Raw genomic sequence first — 25,645 nt, 5'->3', positions numbered from 1 at the left:
ACACACACACACACAGACACACACACACACACACACACACACCACACACAGACACACGCACACAAACACAGACAGACAGACAGACACACACACGCACACACACAGACGCGCAAACACTCCTAGGGACAACCAAACATCAGAAAGACACAGGCAGGGCAACACACACAAAACACTGGAGGAACTCAGCAGTTCAGTCAGCATCTATGGAGGGGATCAAACAATCGACATTTCGGGCCGGGACCCTCATCGGAACTGAAAAGAATGGGGGAAAGGAGCCAGAATAAGATGGCGGGGGAAGGGGGAGGTGTACAAACTGGCAAATGATAGGTGAGACCAGGTGAGGGATGAAGGTGGGTGGGTAAGGGAGGTGATATCATCCTTATTTCCCTGTGAGGTGCAGCAACTGCCGGCTTCAGGATTCCTCAGGAGGAAGATAGGTTGCTGTTGTATCTGGCTCCCTGTCGGTGGGTACCGTTGACACCTTTGTCAGGGTTTTGGATCGAAGAGGCCGCGGCCCCGCTCTCGCTCCGTGCTGTGCTATAGGAGAGTCTCGGGAGACGATACCGTATTTTTTTTTTGTTCTCTCACCTCGATATGCCGGCTGCCCTTTGACGCAGGATTGCTGTTGGATGCGAGAATTAAATAATGAATTTGCGCGATCACGTGAACCCTCCAGTCTGAAGACTCGATGCAATGGCGAGATCAGATCGCCTCTCTCAAACTCTGCATCCCAGCGACCTGTCTACAGAAAGGGAGACTTCTCCTGAAATAATTTCTGTGTGAAAGGTGAGTGTCCAAGGATTCTGCAAATCATCGCCATTTCGCAGTATTTTTTTTGTCGCATCTGCGGATAGGTAATGCGAAACTTTGTTTATGAAACGATTAAGTGCTGCAGTAAGATACTAAAATATCTATTAGACATTGGATGCGGGTGGGGAGTGGATTTATAGAAACACGCTGTTTACGGATTGTAATCTCCTGGTAGATTTTACGCTGCAAGAAATGAATGAGTCTGCAACAAGACCGTGTCGTCATGGGCTCTTTTGCCACGTTACAGCTTTCAGCAGAATGTTGTGGGGTTTCTACAGACACTGGGAAGGATTGGGAGGGGGTTTCATTAAGGACGAGCCAAAGCCATTCATAGACTCAGTCAATCGGCAGTTGAAACCACGATTTTGTCCGAAGAAAGGTCTCGGCCCGAAACGTCGATTGTTTATTCTTCTCCATGGATGCTACCTGACCTGCTGAGTTCCTCCAGCATTTTGTGTGTTTGCTCTGGTCCGTGTAGCGGACAGAGGCATGTCAATATTCCACGGACGTGGCACCCGGGGTTTTCTCTGGTCCTGCGAGGATCACAAACAGAAGCTGCAGAAACTGGGAAATATAAAAGAAAATATAAGATGTGGAAAAACTCCGCAGGTCAGGCTGCAGATGTGAGACTTGAGAGTCAGGTCCACGACTATTCATTGTTTTCTGCTTTTTTTTTGGTGTGATTTTAATTTTTATGCGGATACTTAGAATTTAAACACCGGTGGATATTTAGTGACTTGCTTCGAATACATTTAGTGTTAGGGGACCCTGGGCATCAGCGGGGAACAAGTTCCAAACTGCTCCGGAGGCAACAGCTCCCTACTTGTCAGCGAGGGCCAAGCGCTGTCCCTGGTGCTGAAGCGAGAGCGTTCAGTTTTGTTGGCGACAGCGCTGGATCCGTTCACTATAGATTCAAGAGTATTCAATGCCTTTTCAGTATCTAAGTGTAAAACAGAACGAAATAGTTGTAACCTCTCAGCCGATGCAGCATTAAAAGAACACAAGAATAAAAAAATATATAAATACACAATATAGTTTATATACATAGATTGATTTTATGCCCACAAAGTGACGATAGGCACGGGAGTGTCTGTACATAAGGTGACTGACAAAGTAGGGGTGGGTTAGTGGCTGGAGATGTTGATGTTTTGTGTCATCCTCCGCGATACAGCACAGCGACTCCCTCTGAAGAATGTTTCTTTTCATCACCGCTGGATTGCTCTATCAACGGAACCGCGGGTTGGTTTCCTTACTGTAACGATGTTTGAAGATTGATCTATCCAATTTCCTGAAGTATGAAGTATATTCACTGAACCCTGCGCTGAGCTAATTAACACTCTCAAAACCTACCGAGTAACTGTCTAATGTAACCATAGCCACGAACTTTACACTGATATCTTTGCGAGTCCGTATGTGACATATGACATGTAAAACGTAGATACATACAGAATACCTTCCAGGTAGGCAATTATTAGTTAATTATTTTCGTTTATGGGCTCTGTTAATGAGTCCTTATAATGCAAAAATATTTGTGTAAGTTCGCGAGTATGGTTACATTGGACAGTTAAAGCTCACTCGCCATGCCATTCAGGGACCCCGACTATCCAGACCACGCTCTCTTCTCACTGTTGCCATCAGGAAGGAGGTACAGGAACCTCAGGACTCACACCACCAGGTTCAGTAACATTTATTACCTCTGAGTCATCAGGCTCTTGAAACAGTGGAGACAATTTCACTCAACTTCACTCTCCCCAACACTGAACCGTTCCCACAACCCAAGGATTCACTTTCAACGTCTCTACAACTGATTTTCTCGATATTTATTGCTTATTTATTTAATATTGTTATTTCTTTTCGCTTTTTATATGTACACAGTTTGTTGTTTTTTGTACATTGGTTGTTATTTGTCCTCCTTGTTGTAGTCTTTCATTGATTCTGTTGTGTTTCTTGTTTTTACTGTGAATGATTGAAAGAAAATTATGGTGACATATATGCACTGAGATAATGAATTTACTTTGAAATTTGAATGTTGTTTCCCTTCTCTATATCAGTATCGTCCTTTCCTCCCCCAGCTTCTTCCCCTGCCCCCTTCCTCACGAGGCCTGACGAAGGGTCTCAATCCGAAACGTTGACTGCTTATTTCCCTCCATAGATGCTGCCTGACCTGCTGAGCTCTTTCAGCATTTTGCATATGTTGAGTGGCAAAAGTCAAATCTGTGTAATGCATTGACTGAATTTGAGAACTTATTTGTGTGTGTTGCTCTGGATTTCCAACATCTACAGCTTCTCTTGTGTTTATCACTCACTATATTTCAACATCTCTTAGATGCTTCGGTTTAGTATATCGGCCTGTGAACTGAGCAAGGATTTCACTAGCAGGAAGTAAAGAGGACATTGGAAGTGTACACTGATATATTCCCTTCTGATTTCCCTATAAAGAGGACCATAAGACATTGGAGCAGAATTAGGCCATTCAGCACATTGAATCTGCTCTGCCATCCCATTATGACTGATTTATTAACCCTCTCAACTCCATTCTCCTGTTTCTCCACGTAACCTTTGATATCCTGAATAATCAAGAACTCATCAACCTATGCTTTAAATATTCCTGATGATAGCCTCCACGGATTCAACACCATCTGGCTAAAGAAATCCCTTCTGTAATGGCACATCCTTCTATTCTGAGACTGTGCTCCCTGATCCTAGACTCCCTTACTAGAGGAAACATCCTCTCCACATCCACTCTATCTAGTCCTTCCAATATTTCAATAGGTTTCAGTAAGTTCCCCCCCCCCACCCATTCTTCTAAACTCCAGTGAGTACAGGTCCAGAGCCAACAAACGGTCCCATACATTAACACATTCATTCCCAGAATCATTTTTCATGAACCCCTTCTGGACACTCTCTAATGCCAGCACATCCCTTCTTTGATAAGGGGCTCAAAGCTGCTCGCCATATTAAAAGTGCAGTCTGGCCAGTGCTTTATAAAGCATTACACCCTTGCTTTTATATTCTTGCGTACTGAACAGATTCAGATTGCCCACACACTGCTGGTACCTCTTTGATTTAAACACCTCCTGCAAGCTTCACAAATGCTGTTCTTACAGTGCTCAAATCTGCAAGGATCCCTGAATACGTTATATTATTAAACTGCTGTCTTCAGATCCTTTCTGATTTATCTTCAACAGTCATCTCAGAAATATTCTCCTTTATATATATACTCAGTGGTCACTTTATTAGGTACACCTGCACAACGGCTTGTTAATGCAAATATCTAATCATCCAATCATGTGGTAGCAAGTCAATAAATTAAAGCATGCAGACATTGTCAAGAGGTTTGGTCATTGTTTAGTCCATACATCAGAATGGGAAAGAAATGTGATCTAAGTGACTTTGAATGTGGAATCATTGTTGATGCCAGATGGGGTGGTTTCAATATCTCAGAAACTTCTGATCTTCTGGAATTTTTATGCACAACAATCTCTAGAGTTTACAGAAAATGTGCAAAAGTCAAAAATAAACATCCAATGAGTGGCAGTTCTTTGGGCAAAAGTGCCTTATTAAGGAGAGAGGTCAGAGGAGAAAGGCCAGACAGTAAGGGCAGCAGGTGAATGGAATCTCTTTTCTTCTGTTTACATTGCCTCTGATAGGAGTGTATGCACATAATGAGGTGGGGGTTATTGAGGTATACAGCATGGAATGGGCCTTTTCAGACCTTCAAGCAGCACCACACAGCCACCCCAATTTAGCTAATCACAGGACAGTTGCAATGAGCAGTTAACCTACTAACTGGTATCTCTCTGGACTTTTGGAGAAAACCCATGCATTCCACGGGGAAGATGTATAGAGGCTCCTTAGAGAGGACGCCAGAATTGAACTCCCAACTTCGATGGCTCGAGCTGTAATAGTGTTGTGCTAACTGCTATGCTATTGTGGTTGTGGGCATGGTTTGGGCTGTGGAGATGGTACATAGGTCATAATCATGATCTTCAGCACAGTTTCCAATTGGCCAGATTAGACAAAGCAGTCAGTTTTCTCCTTCTCATCATTTCTCTGTTTGGGAGCTTATCTTTCAACAGTTAAATGTATAAAATGTCATGGGAGTAACCCATCGTAACCAACAACATGAAGAATATTGCAGCTGGGATTTCAGATCACCATTTCAGATCTCTAAAAGGTCTTAAAACTAACTTTATCTCATCCCTGATGTATTGTGGAGCTCATTCTAACTAGTTGTGCCATTGTCTGGTATGGAAGGGCCACTGCACAGGACCAGAAAAAGATGCGGAAGGTTGTAAACTCAGCCAGCTTCATCATGGGTACTAGCTTCTCCAGCACTGAGAACATCTTCAAAAGACAATGCCTCATGAAGACAGCATCCATCATTAAGGACCCTCATCACCCAGGATGTGCCTGCTCCCTTTTTATTGCTACCATCATGGAGGAGGTACAGGAGCCTGAAGACACACTCAACATTTCAGGAACATCCGCTTTCCCTTTGCCATCAGATTTCTGAACGGACAATGAACCACGAACACTACCTCACTACTTTTTTCTCCCTTTTTTGCACTACTTATTTAATTCATTTTTTAATACATACGTATACTGTAATTAATATTTTTATTAGGCATTGCAATGTACTGCTGCTACAAAGCAACAATTCATTGATGTGCCAGTGATATTAAACCTGATTCCGTCTGTCCTTTATGATGACACCTATGGTAGGTCAAATGTAAAGAGGCAGTACACTGTTAACCGCAAGACCATTAATAGTGTTGATGAGCAGAGGGATCATGGGGTCCAAGTTCATAACTCCGTGGAAACTGCTACGCAGGTTGATAGGGTGGTTAAGAAGGCATATGGCATGTTTGCCTTTAGTAGTTGAGGCACTGAGTTCAAACATCAGGAGGTTATGTTGCAGCTTTATGGAACTCTGGTTAGGTCACTTCTGGAGTATTGCAAACAGTTCTGGTTGCCCTATTATAGGAAGGATTTAGAGCCTTTGGAGAGGGTACAGAAGAGGTTTACCAGGATGCTGCCTGGAATAGAGGGCATGTGCTATTACGAGAGGTTGGACAAACTTGGGTTTTTTTCTCTGGAGTGGTGGACCTGAGGGGAGATCTGATAGAGGTTTATAAGGTTACGTGAGGCTTAGATAAAGTAGTCAGACATTATCTTTCTCCCCAGGGTTGAAATATCTAATACCAGAGGCCATGCATTTAAGGTGAGAGGGAGTAATTTTAAAGGAGATGTGAGCGGCAAATTGTTTCTTACACAGAGAGTGGAGGGTGCCTGGAATGTGCTGCCTGGGGTGGTGGTAGTAGAGACAGATACATTAGGGACTTTTAAGAGATGTTTGGCAGATGAATGTGAGGAAAATGGAAGGATATGGGCATTGTATAGGGAGAAGAGATTAGATTAGATGACTACTAGATTGATTACTAATTTAATTGGTCTGGCACAACATTGTAGGTTGAAGAGCTTTTTCTTGTGCTGTAGTGTTGCAAGTTTCATTCTGCTGGTATATTTTCTTCTGGTGTATAGAGATTTCAAGATGTTGGTCACACTGTTGGAGTCTTTTGTTAAAGACGATTAGCATATGGTCAATACTGACACTCATATATGTGTCAATTCAACTTTACCTGATCTGTTAGCCCAGTCCACCATGGATAAAGCCATTGAGCATATCTACACAGAGCGTCATCACAGGAAAGCAGCATCCATGATCAAGGACACCCCCACCCCACCCCATCACCCAGGCCATGCCTTCTCCTCACTGCTGACCTCAGGAAGAAGGTACAAGACCCTCAGATCCCACACCACCAGGTTCAGGAACAGTTATTACCCTTCAACCATCAGGTCCCACACTACCAGGTTCAGGAACAGTTATTACCCCTCAACCATCAGGTCCCACACCACCAGGTTCAGGAACAGTTATTACCCCTCAACCATCAGGTCCCACACCACCAGTTTCAGGAACAGTTATTACTCCTCAACCATCAGGTCCTACACCACCAGGTTCAGGAACAGTTATTACCCCTCAACCATCAGGTCCCACACCACCAGGTTCAGGAACAGTTATTACCCTACAACCATCAGGTCCCACACCACCAGGTTCAGGAACAGTTATTACCCTTCAACCATCAGGTCCCACACCACCAGGTTCAGGAACAGTTATTACCCCTCAACCATCAGGTCCCACACCACCAGGTTCAGGAACAGTTATTACCCTACAACCATCAGGTCCTACACCACCAGGTTCAGGAACAGTTATTACCCCTCAACCATCAGGTCCCACACCACCAGGTTCAGGAACAGTTATTACCCCTCAACCATCAGGTCCTCCACCACCACCAGGTTCAGGAACAGTTATTACCCCTCAACCATCAGGTCCCACACCACCAGGTTCAGGAACAGTTATTACCCCTCAACCATCAGGTCCTACACCACCAGGTTCAGGAACAGTTATTACCCCTCAACCATCAGGTCCCACACCATCAGGTTCAGGAACAGTTATTACCCTCAACCATCAGGTTCTTGAACCAACTCAACTTTGCTCACCTCAACACTGAACAGTTTCCACAACCTATGGACTCACTTTAAGTGGCTCTTCATCTCATGTTCTCAATAATTTGCTTATTTATTTAGTATTATTGTTTCCTTTGTTTTACTTCTTCTTTGAATTTGCACAGTTTGTTGTCTTTTGCACAATGGTCATTTGTCCACCATGTTGTGTGTGGTCTTTCATTGATTCTATTGTGTTTCTTGGATTTACCGTGTATGCCTGCAAGAAAACAAATCTCAGAGTTGTATATAGTGACATATATGTACTTTGATAATAAATTTATCTTCAACTTTGATATTGGACGATGGGAGAATTGCAATTAGGATGCATTCCTGACATAATGCAGGGAAAGTAATGGATGAAACGGCTCAAAACGGTTTGACCCCTGCAGAGACGTCTCATGACTGAGGTGAATAGTCACCAATAGTTATAATGATCTTCCTTTATGCTACATCTGATTGTAGCCATTAGAGTCACAGAACAATACAGCATGGAGACAAGCCCTTGGCCCAACTTGTCCATTCTGACCACAGCATCTTCCCAGGGAATCTCAATTTCCCACATTTGGCCCATAACCCTCCAAGTCCCTTCCCTCCATGTACCTATCCAAATGCCTCTTGAATGTTCCCATTGTACACACTGCGCCCACTTCCTCTGGTAACTCATTCCAGGTCCTCACTACCCTCTGTGTAAAGAGCTTACCTCTCACTTCTTTTTTTAAACCATTCCTCTCTTATCTTTAATCTGCAGCCCCTAGATTTGGATTCCCCAACCTTGGGGGAAAAGCCATGACCACCTTATCCACACTCGTCCTTCTGTGAAGTTGCTCATCATTCTTCTGCTCTTGAGGGAACAAGGATCCAATATGGTCAAGCTCTCCCTGTAAGTTAGGCCTAGACCAGGCAGGTTCTTGAAGGTTGTTATAGCCAGGTGTGGTAGTGGGAATAAGCTCCCATTATCTATTAAATGCCGTCAAAGGCATGCATCTGAAATAACCTCTGACAGCCAAGTTCAGTTCCTGGCCTTCATGTGTGGTTTAGCTTCTAAGCCTAGCAGCTCTGTTTCTACTGACTGGAAAAGGGGCAAAGGTCAATTACTGGTGCCATAAAACCAGTTGCTCCGGGCAGATGAGGCTCAACAGGGATAGTTGGTAGCTCATCTCAGAGAAGGAAAACTTTGATCTCAAATCCCTGCTGCCTAATGGCTAATCCCACTGATGGGGAAGGTTTTGGGAGTTAATTCCAAGGATACGTCCAGAGATGGAGGTCCTAAGGCAGTCCAATGTTGAGTTCAACACTGACTGGCAATTCCTGCAATGCAGCTGGTGCCAAGTTGTATTAGTCTCTGCCATTCCTTTGGATTAATCTGCTGTATGGACAGGGGAGCCTGCTGCGTGGGCAATAGCTTGTTCTCCATATCGTACTGCCCTGGCTTGAGGATCACATAGACAGCTGGGACACAATATCCGTGGTGGTCCCTGACCAACAGAGGGTCTCGATTTCCAATCAGGCAGAACTCTGATAATTCTCTTCTACATCCTCCCCGGCTTCATAATGTGTTTGATACAGCAGGGAGACCAAAAGAGTATGCAATGCTCCAAATGCCTTATCAACAACTTGTGTAACTGCAACGTAATGTCCCTGCTCTTAAACTCTGTGCACTGACTGATGAGGGCCAGCAAGGAGCAAGAAAGCTGCGAGTGGAACAGCTAAGGATTTCCAGAGTGAAGGCATTTTACTACTTGGGAGTAAAAGAGAGGCAGGACTGCGTGACGTCAGCCAGTAGAACAGGAATAGTTTTAAAAGAAGACCACCATATCCAGTGGGCAGCATTTGGAGCGGGCAGTGGAATGAGAGGTAGCAGAGTGGTAGAGCTTTGGCTCAACGGGCTTAGGCGGTAACGAGGCTTAGGCGGTAGGTTTGCCTGTGTTAATTGTGGAAAGGAAGTATGTGTGTGAGGCTGGTTTTCCGTGCTCGGTGTCAGATGTGGGAGGTCCTGGAGTCTTCCAGCCTCCCGGACGGCTGTACCTCCATCCAGTGTGTTGAGCTGCAGCTCCTGAGCGACCGCGTGAGGGAACGGGAGATGCAGTTCGATGACCTTCACCTGGTCAGGGAGAGCGAGGAGGTGACAGGCAGGTGGTCACACCGGGGCTACGGGAGATAGACAAGTGAGTCACAGTCAAGAAGGGGAAGGGGAAGAGTCAGGTATGAGACAGTACCTCTGTGGCTGTCCCCCTTGACAGTAAGTACTCCTGTTTGAGTACTGTAGGGGGGGATGGCCTACCTGGGGGAAGCAACAGTGGCCATGCCTCTGGCACAGAGTCCGGGCCTGTGGCTCAGAAGGGTAGGGAAAGGCAGTAGCGATAGGGGACTCTATAGTCAGGGGTCAGACAGGCGATTCTGTGGACACAGGAAAGAAACTCGGATGGTAGTTTGCCTCCCAGGTGCCAGGGTCCGGGATGTTTCAGATCGCGTCCAAGATATCCTGCAGTGGGAGGGAGAACAGCCAGAAGTCATGTACATATTGGTACCAATGACATAGGTAGGAAAAAGGAAGAGGTCCTAAAAAAAGACTACAGGGAGTTAGGAAGGAAGTTCAGAAGCAGGACCTCAAAGATAGTAATCTCGGGATTACTGCCGTGAATAGAATGAGGTGGAGGATAAATGTGTGGTTGAAGGATTGGAGCAGGGGACAGGGATTCAGATTTCTGGATCATTGGGACCTCTTTCCGGGCAGGTGTGACCTGTACAAAAAGGACGGGTTGCAATTAAATCTGAGGGGGACCAATATCCCGGCGGGGAGGTTCGCTAAGGCTACTGGGGAGACTTTAAACTAGAATTGTTGCGGGGTGGGAACTGAACTGAAGGAACTGGGGAAGAGACGGTTGGCTCACAAATAGAGAAAGCTTGGAGACAGTGTGTGAGGGAGGATAGGCAGGTGATAGAGAAGGGACTCGCTCAGACCGACGGTTTGAGATGTGTCTATTTTAATGCAAGGAGTATTGTGAACAAAGCAGATGAGCTTAGAGCGTGGATCAGTACTTGGAACTATGACGTGGTGGCCATACGGAGACTTGGATGGCTCAGGGACAGAAATGGTTGCTTCAAGTGCCCGGTTTTAGATGTTTCAGAAAGGGCAGGGAAGGAGGCAAAAGAGGTGGGGGTGTGGCACTGTTGATCAGAGATAGTGTCATGGCTGCAGAAAAGGTGGACGCCATGGAGGGATTGTCTATGGAGTCTCTGTGGATGGAGGTTAGGAACAGGAAGGGGTCAATAGCTTTACAGGGTGTTTTTATATGCTGCCCAATTGTAACAGGGATATCGAGGAGCAGATAGGGAAACATATCCTGGAAAGGTGTAATAATAACAGAGTTGTTGTGATGGGAGATTTTAATTTCCCAAATATCGATTGGCATCTCCCTAGAGCAAGGGGTTCAGATGGGGTGGAGTTTGTTAGGTGTGTTCAGGAAGGTTTCTTGACACAGTATATAGATAAGCCTACAAGAGGAGAGACTGTACTTGATTTGTTATTGGGAAATGAACCTGGTCAGATGTCAGATCTCTCTGTGAGAGAGCATCTTGGAGATAGTGATCATAATTCTATCTCCTTTACAATAGCTTTGGAGAGAGATAGGAACAGACAAGTTAGAAAAGCGTTTAATTGGAGTAAGAGGAATTAGGAGGCTGTCAGGGAGGAAATTGGAAGCTTAAATTGGGAACAGATGTTCTTAGGGAAAAGTATGGAAGAAATGTGGCGAATGTTCAGGGGATATTTGTGTGGAGCTCTGCACAGGTATGTTCCAATGAGACAGGGAAGTTATGGTAGGGTACAGGAATCGTGGTGTACGAAGACTGTAATAAATCTAGTCAAGAAGGAAAAAAACTTACAAAAGGTTCAGAGAGCTACGTAATGTTAGAGATCTAGCAGATTACAAGGCAGGAAGGAGCTTAAGAACAGGAAGGAGCTTAAGAGGGAAATTAGGAGAGCCAGAAGGGGCCATGAAGGGGTCTTGGTGGGCAGGATTAAGGAAAACCCCAAGGCATTCTACAAGTATGTGAAGAGCAAGAGGATAAGGCATGAAAGACTGGACCTATCAATGTGACAGTGGGAAAGTGCGTATGGAACCGAAGGAAATAGCAGAGGAACTTAATGAATACTTTACTTCAGTATTCACAATGGAAAAGGATCTTGGTGATTGCAGTGATGACTTGCAGCAGACTGAAAAGCTTGAGCATGTAGATATTAAGAAAGAGGATGTGCTGGAGCTTTTGGAAAGCATCAAGTTAGATAAGTCGCCGGGACCGGATGAGATGTACCTCAGGCTACTATGGGAGGCGAGGGAGGAGATTGCTGAGCCTCTGGCGATGATCTTTGCATCATCGATGGGGACGAGAGAGGTTCTGGGGGACTGGAGGGTTGCGGGTGTTTCTTTCTTCAAGAAAAGGAGTAGAGATAACCCAGGAAATTATAGACCAGTGAGTCTTACTTCAGCGGTTGGTAAGTTGATGGAGAAGATCCTGAGAGGCAGGATTTATGAACATTTGGAAAGGTATAATATGATTAGGAATAGTCAGCATAGGTTTGTCAAGGAGGGCAAAGAGTGGTTGTAAACGGGTCATATTCTGTATGGAGGTCGGTGACCAGTGGTGTGCCTCAGGGATCTGTTCTGGGACCCTTACTCTTCGTGATTTTTATAAATAACCTGGATGAGGAAGTCGAGGGATGGGTTAGTAAGATTGCTGATGACACAAAGGTTGGGGGGTTGTAGATAGTGTGGAGGGCTGTCAGAGTTTACAGCGGGACATTGATAGGATACAAAACTGGGCTGAGATGGCAGATGGAGTTCAACCCAGATAACTGTGAGGTGGTTCATTTTGGTAGGTCAAATATGATGGCAGAATATAGTATTAATGGTAAGACTTCTGGCAGTGTGGAGGATCAGAGGGATCTTGGGGTCTGAGACAATAGGACGCTCAAAGCAGCTGTGCATATTGCCTTCGTTAATCGTGGAATTGAATTTAGGAGCCGAGAGGTAATGTTACAGTTATATAGGACCCTGGTCAGACCCCACTTGGAGTACTGTGCTCAGTTCTAGTCACCTCACTGCAGGAAGGACGTGGAAACCATAGAAAGAGTGCAGAGGAGATTTACAAAGATGTTGCCTGGATTTGGGAGCATGCCTTATGAAAACAGGTCGAGTGAACTCGGCCTTTTCTCCTTGGAGCGATGGAGGATGAGAGGTGACCTGATAGAGGTGTATAAGATGATGAGAGGCATTGATCGTGTGGATAGTCAGAGGCTTTTTCCCAGGGCTGAAATGGCTGCCACAAGAGGACACAGGTTTAAGGTGCTTTGGAGTAGGTACAGAGGAGATGTCAGGTGTAAGTTTTTTTGTGCAGAGACTGGTGGGTGTGTGGAATGGGCTGCCAGCAACGGTAGTGGAGGTGGATACGATAGGATCTTTTAAGAGACTTTTGGATAGGTACATGGAGCTTAGTGAAATAGAGGGCTATGTGTAAGCCTAGTAATTTCTAAGGTAGGGACATGTTTGGCACAACTTTGTGGGCCGAAGGGCCTGTATTGTGCTGTAGGTTTTCTATTTTTCTGTGTTTCTAAGCTAAGCACTTTCTTCACCACCCTGTACATCTGCACAGACACTTTCAACAGATTTTCATTTCCAGGTCCTCTTGTTTCTTAACACCCGTCAGTGCCCTGTCATTCGGTGTATCTGTCTCGGGTTCTTCTCTTTTTCAGCAGGGAGGGGCTGGGTTGGGCGAGGAAGCATTTCAATTATTCTATTTTACTTTATGGAGATACTGCACGGAATAGGCCTTTCCGCCTTTTGTTGCCCAGCAACTCCATGATTTAATCCTAACCTACTCACAGAACAAGTTACAATGACCAACTAACCTACTGACTGTGGGAGGAAACTGGAGCACCCGGAGGAAACTCACATGATCACAGGGAGAGCGTACAAACTCCTTACAGACAGTGGTGGGAATTGAACTGGGTCCCCTGTAGTCTATAGAGTTGTACTACCATGCACTACCATGCTGCCCATTATTGAGGTCATGTACCACTCCATGGAACCACATCGGAGACACCAGTAAGCACAAGAGATTCTGCAGATGATGGAATCCCACACACACCACGCTGGAGGAACTCAGCAGGGCAGGCTGTAGCTATGAAAAGCTCTCCTCCCCTGTCAGATTCCTTCTTCTTCAGCCCTTAACCTTTCCCACCTGTCACCTCCCAGCTCCTTACTGACTCTCCTCCACCACACCCACCTGGTCTCACCTATCACCTCCCAGCTCCTTACCAACTCTCCCCCACCACACCCACCTGGTCTCACCTGTCACCTCCCAGCTCCTTACTGACTCTCCCCCACCATACCCACCTGATCTCACCTATCACCTCCCAGCTCCTTACCAACTCTCCCCCACCACACCCACCTGGTGACACCTATCACCTCCCAGCTCCTTACTGACTCTCCCCCAACACACCCACCTGGTGTCACCTATCACCTTCTAGCTTTTACCCTTTCCCCTCTGGCATCTCACCCCTTGCTTTCCTGTCCTGATGAAGCGTCTTGCCCCAAAACGTGACTGTTTAGTCTCCTCCATAGTTGCTGCCTGATCTAATGATTTTCTGCAGCATCTTGTATGTGTTGAGTGGTAACAGTGCTGCTGGAATAGAACACTATGTTACGCCTTAACTGTGAAAGCAAAAATGAAAAGGCATTCCAGTTTATTCTTGTAACTGTTTTATTTTACACCAAAGACCATAAAGCATAAGAGCAGAATTAGGCTTTTCGGCTCATTAAGTCTGCTCTGCCAGTCCATCATGACTGATTTACTGTCCCTCTCAACCCCATTCTCCCGCCTTCTCTACGTAACCTTTGATGCCCTGACTAATCAATAACTTATTCTTTTGGATGTATTAAAATGCATCTCTAAGCTGAAATTCATTTGCCATTCCTCAGACCATCTCCCATAGTGACTAAGCCTATACTCATTGTAGTTTGGAAGAATGAGAGGAAATCTCATTACTGAAAGACCTCAAAAGCGTGCACATGGAGAGGATGCTTCCTATAGTGGGCGAGTCTAGGACATCCCTTTGGAACAGAGATGAGGAGGAGCTGTCTTTAGCCAGAGAGTGGCAAATCAGTGGAATTCATTGTCACAGATGACTCTGGAGGTCAAGTCATTGGGTATATTTAAAGAGAAGGTTGACAGGTTCTTGATTAGTAAATATGTTTATGGTTACGGGGAGAAGGCAGGAGAATGGCAGTGGGAGGGATAGTAAATCAGATGGAATTGCAGAGCAGACTTGATGGGCCTAATGGCCTAATTCTGCTCCTGCCTTTCATGCTCTTATGGTCTATAATTTCTTAACAGCTCATTGTAATCTGTAATGAACAGACTCCTAGTTTTAGTGTCATGACTTAACTTGCTAATTATACCTTCTAAATACATTTACCTCATTAACATAAGTAATGAGTAACAGAGGCATTAACACTGACCCCTGGGCACTTCATGTGTCAGTGACCTCCAGATGGAGATTCAACCTTCGCTTCCTATCATCGAGCCAATTCTGAATGTACCTTGCTAGTTTCCCCTGAATCCCTTGATGATCTCCCCATTGGATCCTACTGGGAGCTGTTTTGCAAAAGATGTTTAACGTTCAAAGTTCAAGTAAATTTATGATCAAAGAACATGTATGTCACCATATACAACCTTCAGATTTATTTTCTCACAGGCATTCACAGCAAGTACAAAGAAGCACGATTGGATCAATGGTAAACTGCACACAAGCTGGATAAGCAACTAATGTGCAAAGGGCAACAAATTGCAAATATAAAAAGAAACAAAAAGAATATTAATAATAAAATACATAAGGAATAAAACTCTGAGACTTGAGATGAAGAGTCCTTGAAATTGAGTCCATAGGCTGTAGGAACAGTTCAATGGTGGGGCGGGTGAAGTTATCCCCTCTGGTTCAAGAACCTGATGGTTGAGAGGTAGTAATTGTTTCTGAACCTGGTGGTGTGGGTTTCTGAGGCTCCTGTACCTCCTTCCTGATGGCAGCAGTGAGAAGACAGCACATCCTGGACGGTGGGAGTCCTTGATGATGGATGCTGACAGTGCTCTTTCATCAATAATCAGATGTTCCTTGATGTCTTCATCCTAGCTTTCACCTTTGCTTTGATATTCATGTCTTGTGTTCATGTCCAGGTCAAAGTTGCGAAGAATTTTTAGTGGATCTCAAACCAAGCATTTGGTGAGTTAATCTCTCTTTCTGGGATTGTTTCCACCTTCACTTCATTAATGATTGTGTTATAGCAGAGAGCATGTTTTTTTGGATGAATTGAAGTTATACTCATGACAAACTAAAGAATATTTGCTGTTGTGAATTATTGACAGAGTAGTGTTGGAGCAAATTGTCCACTGAATGGTTATCTGTAGCACGCAGACAGTCAACCATAAACACAAGAGATTCCACCAATGCTGGAGATCCTGAGGAACACATGAACAAAGTGCTAGAGGATCTCAGCAGGTCAGGCAGCATCCTGGGAGGATAATAAACAGGTGACGCTTTGGGCCAAGATCCTTTATCAGGACTGGAAAGGAAGGAGGCAGAAGGTGAGGGGAAGGGGAAGAGAGCGATGAAGTAAGAGGCTGGGAAGTGATTAGCAGAAGAGGTAAAGGGCTGAAAATGAAGGAATCTGATCAGAGAGGACAGTAGGCCATGGGAGAAAGGGTTTGAAAGCACTGTAAATATTTCCTTTGCAGGTCCAATGGGAGGTGATGGATAGTTCAGGAGAATTATAGGAGTAAGAGGGAAGGCACAAGTTGGAATGGACAAAGAGGAAGGGGAAGAGGGAGAAACCACTGGAAGTCAGAAAAACTGATGTTCACGTCATCAGGTTGGAAGCTACCTGGATGGAAAATGAGGAATTGCTCCTCCAACCTGAGAGTGACCTCATCATGACAGTAAAGGGGGCCTTGGACCAACATATTGGAATGGGAACGAGATGTCGAATTGAAATACCAGATCCCACTTTCAGTGGTGGACAGAGTGAAGGTGCTGAACAAAGCCATCCTCCGATCATTGCTAATTGATGACAGTTATACCCCTTTCCCCTGCCCCTTGCTTTGTCAGAAGTCTGAAGCAATGGCATTAGGGGTCATGGAACAGAAGTAGTTGGTGGAGTTAAGATAGGTTACACTTAAATGAGGGTGCTACAGTGGCATAGTGGTTAGTATGATGCTGTTACATGTCGGGCTTCGGAGTTTGGAGTTGTATTCCAATGCCGTCTGCAAGGCATTACCATGTCCTCCTGGTGAATGAATGGGTTTTCTCCAGGTGCTCCTGTCTCCTCCTGCAGTCCAAGAACGTACGGATTAGTAGGTTAATTGGTCATTGTAGATTGCCCTGTGATTTGGCAGTTTAAATAGGTAGGTTGCCGGGGGCTAGGATTGCTGGGCTGGTGGGGCCTGTTGCTGTGCTGGATCTCCAAATAAATAAATAAAATCAGGTGGAAGAGAATTCACTGAAGAGGTTGAATGGTTTGTCCCTCATCCTCTCTGCCAGCACTGCAGATCAGTGCTTGGCTTCGTGAGATTGGTGAGTGACGATATCACAATGGTTGTTATAATACCCAGAGTCTGCTCACTCCATTGTGTTGGAAACCACCGTAAACATTTCCTTTCCAGGTTCAAAGTTCAAAGTACATTTATTATCAGCATGCCACATATGTATGTCACCATATGCTACCCCGAGGATCATTTTCCTCTGGACGTGCAGAATAAACAAAGAAATACTGTACAATAGGATCTGTGAGGTGTCACCGTAGCACAGCGGTCAGCATCAGTGACCCCGGTTCAATTCCCACCGCCGTCTGTATGTTCTCCCTGTGACCACATGGGTTTCCCCGAGTTTCCTCCCAGATTGCAAAGGCATACGAGTCAGTCGGTTAATGTTTCAGACGGCTGTAATTGGGTGGCTGGAAGGACCTGTTACTGTGCTGTATCTCAAACAAGGATGCAATAATCAATGTGCAAAAGAAGGCAAACAATGTAAATTAAAAAACAAACACTGCAAATAAATAAATAATACTGAGAACATGAGTTGTTGAAAGTGAATTCATCGATTGTGGAATCAGTTCAGTGTTGAGTCAAGTGAAATTATCCCCTCTGGATCTAGAGCCTGATGATGATAACTGATGATAACTGTTCCTGACCCTGGTGGTGTGGGACCTGGTGATTGAGGGGTAATAACTATTCCTGAACCTGGTGGTGTGGGACCTGGTGATTGAGGGGTAATAACTGTTCCTGAACCTGGTGGTGTGGGACCTGATGGTTGAGGGGTAATAACTGTCCCTGAACCTGGTGGTGTGGGACCTGATGGTTGAGGGGTAATAACTGTTCCTGAACCTGGTGGTGTGGGACCTGATGGTCGAGGGGTAATAACTGTTCCTGAACCTGGTGGTGTGGGTCCTGATGGTTGAAGGGTAATAACTGTTCCTGAACCTGGTGGTGTGAGACCTGATGGTTGAGGGGTAATAACTGTTCCTGAGCCTGGTGGTGTGGCTCCTAAGGCTCCTGTACCTTCTGCCTGATGGCATCAATGAGAAGAGAGTGTGACCTGGATGGTGGGGGTCCCTGATGATGGAGGCTGCTTTCCTGCAACAGTGCTCCATTTAGCTGTGCTCAATGGTGGTGAGGGCTTTACCCGTGATGGGCTAGACCGTATCCACCACCCTTTGTAGACTTTCCCATTCCTGGGCATTGGGGTTTCCATACCAGGCCATGACGCAGTCAGTCAGGATACTCTCTAATGTTCATCTAAAGAAGTTTGTTAAAGTTTTAGGTGACATGCCAAATCTATGCAAACTTCTAAGCACGTAGAGGCAATGTTGTGTCTTATAAAGCCTCAGCATTACATCATTGTTTTTATATTCTAGTCATCTTGACTTCATCTTGGTGTGCTATTTATTTCATTTCTTATTCTTGTGTGTTTCTCACCTGGAATGTCAATTTTCATTCCTGTATCACTGCCAGCCTCCCTGTCCACACATCCTGCTCAATACTATATTTTCATCCATTCACCCGAGTTCCTGAACTCTGCTCTTCGTGTCCTTACCCATAGTGCAGAGGGTACATACATCACCACTGATCGGCACTAAATCCATCATTAAGGACCTCCAGCACCCAGGACATGCCCTCTTCTCGTGCATGCCCGCTGCCATCAGGGAACAGTTACAGGAGCCTGCAGACGTGAGCTCAACGTTCCAGGAGTGGCTTCTTCCCTTTCACCTTCAGATTTCTGAATGTTTCCATGAACACGTCCTCAATATTTATTTGTTTTCTTTTTACTTACTCAATGTAACATTTTATATATATATATTATTGTAATTTATGGTTTTTTATTATTATGTATTGCAATGTATTGCTGCTGCAAACCACAGATTTTGTGACATATGTCAGTGACGTTAAGCTTAATTTTGATTCTGATTCTGAAAAGTTACTTTAAGTTAAAGTGTTCACTGTTTTCAGTCTCCTCTGTGTCCATAATTCCCCCTATCGCTGCAACCTCTTGCTCCAGTGCTGCCCCAGTGCAGTCTCCAATCCTTCACCCCTCCACTGAGGTTTTCCTATCAGGCTTCAGGATGCAAAGCACTGCAGTCTCCTTCTCTCCACGTCATTTATGTTGCAGTGTGAACCCCTTCCTTTTGATGGGGATACTGTCACCTGTACAACTGTCATCCAACTTGGCTTCTAGAACACAGAACATCAAACGGTACAGGCCTTTCGGCCCATAATGCTGTGCTGAACTGATCATATTAGTAATCAAATGGCCATCTGAACGAATTTCTTCTGCCATCCCAGTGTTCATATTCTTCCATTATCCTCACATTCATGTGCCTCTCTGAACATCTCTATTTCTTGTCAAGTGTGTGATGATAAACCCATTATAAATCTGATGCCAGACGCAATATATTTTTTCCCAGGGCGGCAATAGCTGATACGAGGGGACATAATTTTAAGAATGGGGGGATGTCAGAGGTAGGTTTTTTACACCGAGTGGAACTTGCTAACAGGGGTGGTGGTAGAGGCAGATAGATTACAGACTTTGAAGAGATTGTTAGATAGGTACATGGATGATATAAAAATAGAGGTCTATGCAGGATTGAGGGGTTAGATTGATCTTGGAGTAGGTTAAAAGGTTGGTACAACATCGTGGGTCAGATATTTTTATTTGGAGATACTGTGTGGAACAGGCCCTTTTGCCTGGGGGAACTGCCAGGTAATCCACGTATTTAACCCTAACCTCATCACAGGACAGCTTACAATGACCAATTAACCCATTAACCCTTACACCTTTGCACTGTGGGAGGAAACTGGAGCACCAGAAGGAAACTCATGCACACACAGGGAGGTCGTACAAATTTTCTTACAGAGGATGCTGGAATTGAACTCCAAACTACGACACCCCGAGCTTGCTATGTCCATTTTTTCTATGAAACCCCAATCTTAATTTTTAAAGTAAATGCAATAAATTCACATTTAATAACAAACACTTTTATGTTTCGATATAATGTGATTCTGAACTCTGTGGAGACTTGGATTACGTTTGGGGCCATAGCCTTGGTCTTGCTTCTCTGACACAGCTCGTCACTCAACAACTTGGACAAGACTAAAGAGAGGATAGTTTAACTTTAGGAAGATGCAGGCTGGCCACGACTCACTGCACATACGCAGATCCTCTGTGGAGAGGGTTAGGAACACCAAATTTCTGGGAATGCCAATAATGGAAGATCTCACTTGGTCCCTCAACATCATTTCTTTGGTAAAAAAAACACAGCAGTGTCTCCACTTCCTGAGGAGATTGAGGGAAATGAAGCTCCCCCTATCCATTCCAGCCAATTTCAAGAGTGCCCTCACCTGCTGCATCACCACCTGGTACGGGAATAGCAAGGCAGCTGATGATAAGTCCATACGAGAGATTGCGAGGACTGCAGAGAGGATCATTGGGGTCTCTCTTCCACTCATTGCAGATATTTATCAGGAAGCAGCATACACAGGGACCTGAGCATTGTCAGTGATCTGTCCCATCGTACAACAATCTCTTTGACCCCTTACCGACATAGCATTAGGACAAGAACTCTGAGAATAGGTTGAGTGAACTCGGCCTTTTCTCCTTGGAGCGATGGAGGATGAGAGGTGACCTGATAGAGGTGTACAGGATGATGAGAGGCATTGATTGTGTGGATAGTCAGAGGCTTTTTCCTCAGGGCTGAAATGGCTAGCTCAAGGGGGCACAGTTTTAAAGTACTTGAAGTAGGTAAAGAGGAGATGTCAGGGGTAAGTTTTTTATGCAGAGAGTGGTGAGTGCGTGGAATGGGCTGCTGGCGGCGGAAACGATAGGGTCTTTTAAGAGACTGCTGGATAGGTACATGGAGCTTAGAAAAATAGGGGGCTATGGGTAAGCCCAGGTAGTTCTTTTTTTTTGTAATTTATTTTTTTATTGAATTTCATCATCAAACATTTCTATAAGATGTATTTTAGATACTGTACATCTAGTTCTAAAGTAAGGACAAGTTCCACACAGCTTTGTGGGCTGAAGGGCCTGTATTGTGCTGTAGGTTTTCTAGGTTTCTATGTTCTAAATACAAAGGAGGCATTACTGGTGATATACTTCAATAGGAGTATATCACCAAAGACTTGCAAATTTCTACAGATGGACTGTGGAGAGCATTCTAACTGGTTGCATCACTGCCTGGAACGGAGGGGCCACTGCACAGGATTAGAAAAAGCTGCAGAGAGTTACAAACTCATTCGGCTCCATCACGGGCACCAGCCTCCCCAGCATCGGGGAATTCTCCAAAAGGTGATGCCTCAAAAAGGCAGCCTCCATCATTAAGACCTTCCCATCACCCAGGACGTGCCCTCTTCTCATTGCGACCATCCAGGAGGAGGTACAGGAGCCTGAAGCCACACACTCAATGTTTTGGGAACAGCTTCTTCCCCTCCGCCGTCAGATTTCTGAATGGACAATGAACCCATGAACATTCTTTGCTCTCTTTTGCACTACTTCCATAATTAAATTTCCTTTTTTTATATATATTTCTTACTGTAATTTATAATTTTTATTAATCTGTATTGCACTGTACTGCCACAGCAAAGCGACAGATTTCACAATGTATGTTGGTGATACTAGAGGTTTAAGATGGCGTTGGTGAACCCTAGTGACTAATTACTGGCCACAAACAAAACAAAGAATTAGAGTAAATACTTTATCAACAACATTTATTCCGGTAAAATTTATTGTAAATGTTCACAGCAAACAAAGGCGAAGCAGATGCGAGGGTCAAAGTGAACGATGGCGAGGTTCAGTCACGGGCTGAAATGAGCAGGGGTGAGGCAAATTTGCTCCAAGGCCGAGGCAGGTTCGTGGCATGTGTAGGCAAAGCAAGGTCGGGGCGAAAGGGAGTGATGCTGAATTGAGGCCTGAATCGAGAGCGAGGAAAGTCCCAAGGGTTGCTTGATCTGGAAAGGTCGGGTACAGGCAAAACGTGGAGGCGGTGTCCGGGCTCGGACCATAATGAAGTGACAGAGCCCGCATCCTAGACCAAGGAACAACCTGACTGGATTATTTAAATGATGGGCCAGATGGATTGAAATGGCAGGATGTCGGGACAAGAGGCAAGGGTCAAGTTGGCTCTGCTTGCTAATCTACAATGTTTGCTTGGCTCCGTGCTGAACTGAAGCTGTGGACTACTCCAGCTGCTCCAGGCTTTGTGTCTGTGGGCTCCATGACACTTATTCAGCTCTGTGCTGAACTGAGTCTGAGGCTGTGGCCTGCTCTGGGCTTCGTGTCTGAGGACTCATTTTCATTCTGAATGCTATTTGCTTACTTTTACTGTTTGCGCGATCTGTTTTTGTTTTCTTGCTCTGCACATTGAGTGTTTAAATGTTAGACGATGTACCAAAGACAGGCAACAGTGAAATTCCTCCGTAACACCCACAGAATGTTGGAAGAACTCAACAGGTCAGGCAGCATCTGCGGAAAGGAATAAAGAGTTGCTCTTTTGGGCTGGGACCCGTCATCAGGACTGGAAGGGGAGGGACAGAAGGTAGGGGAGGGGATGAGTACACAGTGACAGATGAGACCAGGTGAGGGGGAAATTGGGTGGGTGGGGAGAGGGAACGAAGTAAGAAGCTGGGAGGAGACAGGCAGAAAAGGTAAAGGACTAAAGAAGAATGAATCCGATAGAAGAGGAGAGTGGACCTTGGTAGAAAGGGAAGGAAGAGGGACATCAGAGAGAGGTGATGGTGGTGAATCTGTGAAATTCACTGCCACAGATGGCTGTGGAGGCCAAGTCATTGGGTGTACTTAAAGCAGAAATTGAGACGTTCCTGATTAGTCAGGGTGTCAAAGATTATGGGGAGAAGGCAGGAGAATGGGGTTGAGAAGACTAATAGCAAGAGTCATAGAAAAGTACAACACAGAAACAAGCCCTTTGGCCCATCTAGTCTGTGCCAAACCATTTAAACTGCCTACTCCCATCGATCTGCATGGGACCATACCCCTGCCATCCATATATCCATCCAAACTTCTCTTAAAATTTGAAGTTGAACTTGCAAACACCTCTTGTGCTAGTAGCTTGTTCCACACTCTCAGAACCTTCTGAGTGAAGAAATTTCCTCCATTGTTCCCCTTAAATATTTTACCTTTCATCTTTAACCCATGACATCTGGTTATAGTCCCACTCAACCTCAGTGGAAAAAGCCTGCTTGCATTTTACTCTATCGACACCCTATTTACCCTATCTATACCCCTTGTAATTTTGTACACCTCTATCAAATCTGCTCTCAATCTTCTACTTTCAAAGGAATAAAGTCCTAACCAATTCAATTTTCCCCTATAGCCCAGGTTCTCTAGACCTGACAACATCCTTGCAAATTTTCTTTGCACTCTTTCAACCTTATTTACATCTTTCCTGTAGGTAGGTGACCAAAACTGCACAAAATACTCCAAATTAGATCTCAAAAACATCATATACAGCTTCAAGGTAACATCCCATCTCCTGTATTCAATTAGAAACATAGAAAACACAGAAGCATTGAAAACCTACAACATAATACAGACCCTTCGGCCCATAATGCTGTGCTGAACATGTACTTACTTTAGAAATTACCTGGGGTTACCCATAGCCCTCTATTTTTCTAAGCTCCCTGTACCCATCCAGGAGTTCTTAAAAGTCCCTATTATGTCTGCCTCCACCACCGTTGCTGGCAGCCCATTCCACGCACTCACCACTCTATGTGTAAAAAACTTACCCCTGACATCCCCTCTGTACCTACTTCCAAGCACCATAAAACTGTGCCCTCTCGTGTTAGCCATTTCAGCCCTGGGAAAAGCCTCTGACTATCCACACAATCAATGCCTCTCATTATCTTGTACACCTCTATCAGGTCACCTCTCATCCTCTGTCGCTCCACGGAGAAAAGGCCAAGTTCACTCAACCTTTGATTTATGAAGTCCACTGTGCCAAATCTTTCTTTACAGTCCTATCTACCTGTATTATGGACCTGTATTCCCAGATCCCTTTCTTCTACCACACTCCTCAGAGCCCTACCATTCACTGTGTGAGACCTATCAAAATGAAACTCTTCACACTTGTCTGCATTAAATTCCCTTTTCAGCTAATTTTTCCAGCTGATGCAGATCCCTCCGCAAGCCATGATAATCTTCCTCACTGTTCACTACACCCCCAATCTTCGTGTCATCTGCAAATTTGCTGATCCAGTTAACCACATTATCATCCAGATCATTGATACAGATGACAAACAACAAAGGTCCAATCCCCATGGCACTCCAATCGTCACCGGCCTCCAGTCAGAGAGGCAACCATTTACTACACTCTCTGGCTTCTCCCACAAAGTCAATGTCTAGTCCAATTTACATCCTCATCCTGAATGCCGAGTGACTGAAACTTCTTGACCAACCTCCCATGCGGGACCTTGTCAAATGCCTCACTAAAGTCCATGTGGACAACAATCACTGCCTTGCCTTCAACCACTTTGCTGGTAACTTCCTCGAAAAACTCCATAAGATGGGCCAGACATGACCTACCACGCACAAAGCTACAGTGACTAACCTTGATGAGACCATGGCTATCCAAGTACTAGTATATCCAGTCCCTGACAATATTCTTGCAATAACTTTCCCATCACTGATATCAGACTCACCGGCCTGTAATTTCCTGGTTTCTTTTTAGAGCATTTCTTAAACAGCAGAACAATTAGGCTTTCCTCCATTCCTCTGGTACCTCACTTGTCACTAAGGATGATTTAAATATCTCTGCTAGGGTCCCTATGATGAAATCAGCCGCGATTGAATGTCGGAACAGAGTCGATGGGCTGAGTGACCTAATTCTGCTCATTCGTCTTAAGGCCTTATGGTATTATCACTTGGATGGTGTAATACACATTATTTATTGATGTTTGTGGACATATGTGCAGTTAAAATTAGATCAGTGTCATCAGGAAGCAGTAGTTCTGATTGACCTATTTTAGTTTCTCTCTTTTGCTGTCTGAGCATTATCCAGGGACCTCTCTGGGTACTGATTGTGTGTATTCATAGTGGTTCCTGGGCGAGGTCACAGCTGTCTATGTACATGAGGTCTCACTTCCTAACTATTTGAATCCTGATAAAGGGTCTCGGCCTGAAACATTGACTATTCATATGTTTCCGTAGATGCTGCCTGACCTGCTGAGTTCCTCCAGCATTTTGTATGAGTTACTCTGGATTTCCAGCATCTGCAGAATTTAGGAAGAACAGTGGCCAGTTTGAAGAGCGCATTGTCCCTCAAATAGCAATGGGGCAATCAATTTAGTGACTTCATTTGAAGAATAGACTAAATTTGTCTCAGTGGTCAGTGCCCTGCTTTCACGTTCAGCGTGGGGCAGTCATGGGCTTCGCCTGAAGTGTCATTGGCACGGTCGTGTAGCAGTTAGCACAACTCTATACAGCTGTTGTCTGTAAGGAGTTTGTACATTCTCCCCGTGACCGCGTGGGTTTCCTCCGGGTGCTCTGGTTTCCTCCCATGTACTGAGCTGTGGGCATGTTCTGTTGGCACCAGAAACATGGTGACACTTGCAGGCTACCCCCTTTTCACTGATTTGATTTGACGCAGGTGACAACTGTTCGTCCTATTCCATAGTCGTTTGCAGACCTGCTGAGTTCCTCTAGCATTTTGTG

General features: G+C 44.9%; 1 protein-coding gene across 2 annotated transcripts in view; it reads left to right on the top strand.

Annotated features, from left to right (window-relative positions):
* The first annotated feature begins 564 nt into the window (after nt 1–564).
* The window catches only part of LOC134345100 (solute carrier family 7 member 14-like), a 188,167-nt gene continuing 163,086 nt past the window's right edge, over nt 565–25,645 (top strand). Inside the window, exons 1-2 of one of the 2 annotated variants that reach the window (XM_063045258.1) lie at nt 565–786; nt 15,610–15,655. The gene's annotated coding sequence lies outside the window, so the exon portion shown is untranslated. The remainder of the gene's footprint in view (nt 787–15,609; nt 15,656–25,645) is intronic. The other variant, XM_063045259.1, reaches the window with a different exon arrangement.

This window comes from Mobula hypostoma, chromosome 4 (genome assembly GCF_963921235.1).
Source record: "Mobula hypostoma chromosome 4, sMobHyp1.1, whole genome shotgun sequence".
Taxonomy (NCBI): domain Eukaryota; kingdom Metazoa; phylum Chordata; class Chondrichthyes; order Myliobatiformes; family Myliobatidae; genus Mobula; species Mobula hypostoma.
The sequence above is the reverse complement of the archived record's forward strand: the minus strand, read 5'-3'. Positions and strand labels throughout refer to the sequence as shown.